The sequence below is a fragment of the Borostomias antarcticus genome (genome assembly GCF_949987555.1).
Source record: "Borostomias antarcticus genome assembly, contig: scaffold_138, whole genome shotgun sequence".
In the NCBI taxonomy this organism is placed as follows: domain Eukaryota; kingdom Metazoa; phylum Chordata; class Actinopteri; order Stomiiformes; family Stomiidae; genus Borostomias; species Borostomias antarcticus.
Window position 1 is genome coordinate 240,352 of NW_028176740.1, and position 6,286 is coordinate 246,637.

Consider the following 6,286-nt stretch of genomic DNA (forward strand, 5'->3'; position numbering starts at 1 on the left):
ATTAAAGAAACAAACCTGATCCGCTGATCTTCATGGGTCGCTCCTGGGTCTCCATGTGTGGCATCAGTGGCAACTCCACGTCCATTGGATGGTCCGGGAAGCCAAACTGGTAGTTATTTCAGTTGTAGATAAACTAATATTAAGACCTAGATGCAATTAAAATTTAATAAAAAAGGCTAAAAGTAAAACTACAATTACCGACTACTGCTAGATTTAACGAAACGGAATAAGGGGATTAGCGAACGCCAAGAAACAAAAAGCTGAGTGTAGGTCGCTCCTCCTGTGCATGTCTCCTCCATGGCTCCACCGGTCTTCTGGTCATCTTGAGAGGTGTGAAGCTCTTTTTATAATATAAGCCCCGCCCTCTACAATTAGGATTTGCTAGGTTTCTTGGTTTGAAGTGTCTGAATATAGAACAAGCATAACCCCCAGAGCGTTAAGAAAAGACCAGAGTTGGTGAATAACCAGAGACTAATTCCACACATATACCCCCCGAAATCCATCGAAGCTAAATGTGAGGAAAAAGCCTGAAAGACCCCAAGAAAAGGGTCCCAGGGAGCTCAATTTCACTCCCACAATGTAGACCCGAAATCCATCGAAGCCATTTGGGAACGAAACGAGGAAGACATCCAATGTGGGAAACAAAAAAGACATCCAATGTGGGAAAAAAAGGGGATTAGGAGAGGAGAGGTTATCGCTTGTCATCCAAACTATAAAACTGTAACTCAGGGTCAGAGCAAGAGTTGAGTAAGGTTTAGGTACAATAAATTAAATCTAAATTAGGTTTTGAAATGTCTAAATAAAATGGTCAAACACCCTTCCTCAGAGGGTAAAGAAAAGACCAGAGATGGTGAAAAAGAAAGAGACCAATTCCACACATATACCCCCCGAAATCCATCGAAGCTAAATGCCAGGAAAAAGCCTGAAAGACCCCCAAGAAGAGGGTCACAAGAGAGCTCAGTTTCCGATAGAAACGAGGAAGACGTCCAATGTGGGAAAACAAAGGTATTCCGACCGGAACGAAACTGCACTCAAGGGAGTGGGGGAGATGCAATGGACACTCGGACAGTACCCATTGACCAAGGATCCGGCGGGTTAGGTTTGTGAAAAGTTATTGAAGCGCAAGCCCCGTAGCAACCTAACGACGGCCACAGTTGTATAGCTTGAACACCAGGGTGCACCACGAAACCAATGAAGGAATCGTAGCTGACGTGTGATGCAAGCAACACGAATCACGCTCTCATTGAAAATCAAGGGCTGCCGAATCCGCACTAACTCCCATAGGGGTGAAAAAGAGGGGAGGAGAGGAATAAAGCCTGTAGGACAAGCTTAGAGAACAGGTTATGGTTAGTAATTGACTGTAAATTCAGGATAAAATATTAAGGTAACAGTAAAGGTTAGGACTTAGGTTTAGGTGCCGTACCGTAGTCTGAGTTTTAGGGTTAGAGTAAGGGTTTGGGTTAGGTTTAGGTGTTAGGTTTAAGTGTAGTACTCCGAGTTTTAGGTTTAGAGTAAGGGTTTGGGTTAGGTTTAGGTATAATAGTCTGTAATTTTAGGTTCAGAAGGAGGATTTGGGTTAGGTTTAGGTATAATGGATAACAATTTAAGGTTTAGGTTAAGGTGAGATATTAATTTAAGAGATTTGGCCACTAAGCCTTACATTATTACTATGCTAACTAAGATATTACAGGTCTGCTATAGATTTGGTGGGCCATAAGGTCTACAGATTATTAAAACAGCTAAATATTGGAACACAATCATCAGTAGTTACCCAGACGTCAACGGATGTTTCGACCATACAACTATACACCCTCGGTCTGGGCTGGTCCACCAGGAGAGATCAAGTCCCAGTGTGTGTTCCTCAGGGTCAATCAGACAGTTTTAGACTTAAAGGTGTATTGAGAGCTATGTTTTAATCTATTTTGAAGTGAAATCTGCAAGGGGATTAACTCATATGATTAACCTAACGTTTTAAAGGGTATTAACCAGTAATTACTATAACAATAAGAATATTGAATACCTAATATTAAAGAAACAAACCTGATCCGCTGATCTTCATGGGTCGCTCCTGGGTCTCCATGTGTGGCATCAGTGGCAACTCCACGTCCATTGGATGGTCCGGGAAGCCAAACTGGTAGTTATTTCAGTTGTAGATAAACTAATATTAAGACCTAGATGCAATTAAAATTTAATAAAAAAGGCTAAAAGTAAAACTACAATTACCGACTACTGCTAGATTTAACGAAACGGAATAAGGGGATTAGCGAACGCCAAGAAACAAAAAGCTGAGTGTAGGTCGCTCCTCCTGTGCATGTCTCCTCCATGGCTCCACCGGTCTTCTGGTCATCTTGAGAGGTGTGAAGCTCTTTTTATAATATAAGCCCCGCCCTCTACAATTAGGATTTGCTAGGTTTCTTGGTTTGAAGTGTCTGAATATAGAACAAGCATAACCCCCAGAGCGTTAAGAAAAGACCAGAGTTGGTGAATAACCAGAGACTAATTCCACACATATACCCCCCGAAATCCATCGAAGCTAAATGTGAGGAAAAAGCCTGAAAGACCCCAAGAAAAGGGTCCCAGGGAGCTCAATTTCACTCCCACAATGTAGACCCGAAATCCATCGAAGCCATTTGGGAACGAAACGAGGAAGACATCCAATGTGGGAAACAAAAAAGACATCCAATGTGGGAAAAAAAGGGGATTAGGAGAGGAGAGGTTATCGCTTGTCATCCAAACTATAAAACTGTAACTCAGGGTCAGAGCAAGAGTTGAGTAAGGTTTAGGTACAATAAATTAAATCTAAATTAGGTTTTGAAATGTCTAAATAAAATGGTCAAACACCCTTCCTCAGAGGGTAAAGAAAAGACCAGAGATGGTGAAAAAGAAAGAGACCAATTCCACACATATACCCCCCGAAATCCATCGAAGCTAAATGCCAGGAAAAAGCCTGAAAGACCCCCAAGAAGAGGGTCACAAGAGAGCTCAGTTTCCGATAGAAACGAGGAAGACGTCCAATGTGGGAAAACAAAGGTATTCCGACCGGAACGAAACTGCACTCAAGGGAGTGGGGGAGATGCAATGGACACTCGGACAGTACCCATTGACCAAGGATCCGGCGGGTTAGGTTTGTGAAAAGTTATTGAAGCGCAAGCCCCGTAGCAACCTAACGACGGCCACAGTTGTATAGCTTGAACACCAGGGTGCACCACGAAACCAATGAAGGAATCGTAGCTGACGTGTGATGCAAGCAACACGAATCACGCTCTCATTGAAAATCAAGGGCTGCCGAATCCGCACTAACTCCCATAGGGGTGAAAAAGAGGGGAGGAGAGGAATAAAGCCTGTAGGACAAGCTTAGAGAACAGGTTATGGTTAGTAATTGACTGTAAATTCAGGATAAAATATTAAGGTAACAGTAAAGGTTAGGACTTAGGTTTAGGTGCCGTACCGTAGTCTGAGTTTTAGGGTTAGAGTAAGGGTTTGGGTTAGGTTTAGGTGTTAGGTTTAAGTGTAGTACTCCGAGTTTTAGGTTTAGAGTAAGGGTTTGGGTTAGGTTTAGGTATAATAGTCTGTAATTTTAGGTTCAGAAGGAGGATTTGGGTTAGGTTTAGGTATAATGGATAACAATTTAAGGTTTAGGTTAAGGTGAGATATTAATTTAAGAGATTTGGCCACTAAGCCTTACATTATTACTATGCTAACTAAGATATTACAGGTCTGCTATAGATTTGGTGGGCCATAAGGTCTACAGATTATTAAAACAGCTAAATATTGGAACACAATCATCAGTAGTTACCCAGACGTCAACGGATGTTTCGACCATACAACTATACACCCTCGGTCTGGGCTGGTCCACCAGGAGAGATCAAGTCCCAGTGTGTGTTCCTCAGGGTCAATCAGACAGTTTTAGACTTAAAGGTGTATTGAGAGCTATGTTTTAATCTATTTTGAAGTGAAATCTGCAAGGGGATTAACTCATATGATTAACCTAACGTTTTAAAGGGTATTAACCAGTAATTACTATAACAATAAGAATATTGAATACCTAATATTAAAGAAACAAACCTGATCCGCTGATCTTCATGGGTCGCTCCTGGGTCTCCATGTGTGGCATCAGTGGCAACTCCACGTCCATTGGATGGTCCGGGAAGCCAAACTGGTAGTTATTTCAGTTGTAGATAAACTAATATTAAGACCTAGATGCAATTAAAATTTAATAAAAAAGGCTAAAAGTAAAACTACAATTACCGACTACTGCTAGATTTAACGAAACGGAATAAGGGGATTAGCGAACGCCAAGAAACAAAAAGCTGAGTGTAGGTCGCTCCTCCTGTGCATGTCTCCTCCATGGCTCCACCGGTCTTCTGGTCATCTTGAGAGGTGTGAAGCTCTTTTTATAATATAAGCCCCGCCCTCTACAATTAGGATTTGCTAGGTTTCTTGGTTTGAAGTGTCTGAATATAGAACAAGCATAACCCCCAGAGCGTTAAGAAAAGACCAGAGTTGGTGAATAACCAGAGACTAATTCCACACATATACCCCCCGAAATCCATCGAAGCTAAATGTGAGGAAAAAGCCTGAAAGACCCCAAGAAAAGGGTCCCAGGGAGCTCAATTTCACTCCCACAATGTAGACCCGAAATCCATCGAAGCCATTTGGGAACGAAACGAGGAAGACATCCAATGTGGGAAACAAAAAAGACATCCAATGTGGGAAAAAAAGGGGATTAGGAGAGGAGAGGTTATCGCTTGTCATCCAAACTATAAAACTGTAACTCAGGGTCAGAGCAAGAGTTGAGTAAGGTTTAGGTACAATAAATTAAATCTAAATTAGGTTTTGAAATGTCTAAATAAAATGGTCAAACACCCTTCCTCAGAGGGTAAAGAAAAGACCAGAGATGGTGAAAAAGAAAGAGACCAATTCCACACATATACCCCCCGAAATCCATCGAAGCTAAATGCCAGGAAAAAGCCTGAAAGACCCCCAAGAAGAGGGTCACAAGAGAGCTCAGTTTCCGATAGAAACGAGGAAGACGTCCAATGTGGGAAAACAAAGGTATTCCGACCGGAACGAAACTGCACTCAAGGGAGTGGGGGAGATGCAATGGACACTCGGACAGTACCCATTGACCAAGGATCCGGCGGGTTAGGTTTGTGAAAAGTTATTGAAGCGCAAGCCCCGTAGCAACCTAACGACGGCCACAGTTGTATAGCTTGAACACCAGGGTGCACCACGAAACCAATGAAGGAATCGTAGCTGACGTGTGATGCAAGCAACACGAATCACGCTCTCATTGAAAATCAAGGGCTGCCGAATCCGCACTAACTCCCATAGGGGTGAAAAAGAGGGGAGGAGAGGAATAAAGCCTGTAGGACAAGCTTAGAGAACAGGTTATGGTTAGTAATTGACTGTAAATTCAGGATAAAATATTAAGGTAACAGTAAAGGTTAGGACTTAGGTTTAGGTGCCGTACCGTAGTCTGAGTTTTAGGGTTAGAGTAAGGGTTTGGGTTAGGTTTAGGTGTTAGGTTTAAGTGTAGTACTCCGAGTTTTAGGTTTAGAGTAAGGGTTTGGGTTAGGTTTAGGTATAATAGTCTGTAATTTTAGGTTCAGAAGGAGGATTTGGGTTAGGTTTAGGTATAATGGATAACAATTTAAGGTTTAGGTTAAGGTGAGATATTAATTTAAGAGATTTGGCCACTAAGCCTTACATTATTACTATGCTAACTAAGATATTACAGGTCTGCTATAGATTTGGTGGGCCATAAGGTCTACAGATTATTAAAACAGCTAAATATTGGAACACAATCATCAGTAGTTACCCAGACGTCAACGGATGTTTCGACCATACAACTATACACCCTCGGTCTGGGCTGGTCCACCAGGAGAGATCAAGTCCCAGTGTGTGTTCCTCAGGGTCAATCAGACAGTTTTAGACTTAAAGGTGTATTGAGAGCTATGTTTTAATCTATTTTGAAGTGAAATCTGCAAGGGGATTAACTCATATGATTAACCTAACGTTTTAAAGGGTATTAACCAGTAATTACTATAACAATAAGAATATTGAATACCTAATATTAAAGAAACAAACCTGATCCGCTGATCTTCATGGGTCGCTCCTGGGTCTCCATGTGTGGCATCAGTGGCAACTCCACGTCCATTGGATGGTCCGGGAAGCCAAACTGGTAGTTATTTCAGTTGTAGATAAACTAATATTAAGACCTAGATGCAATTAAAATTTAATAAAAAAGGCTAAAAGTAAAACTACAATTACCGACTACTGCTAG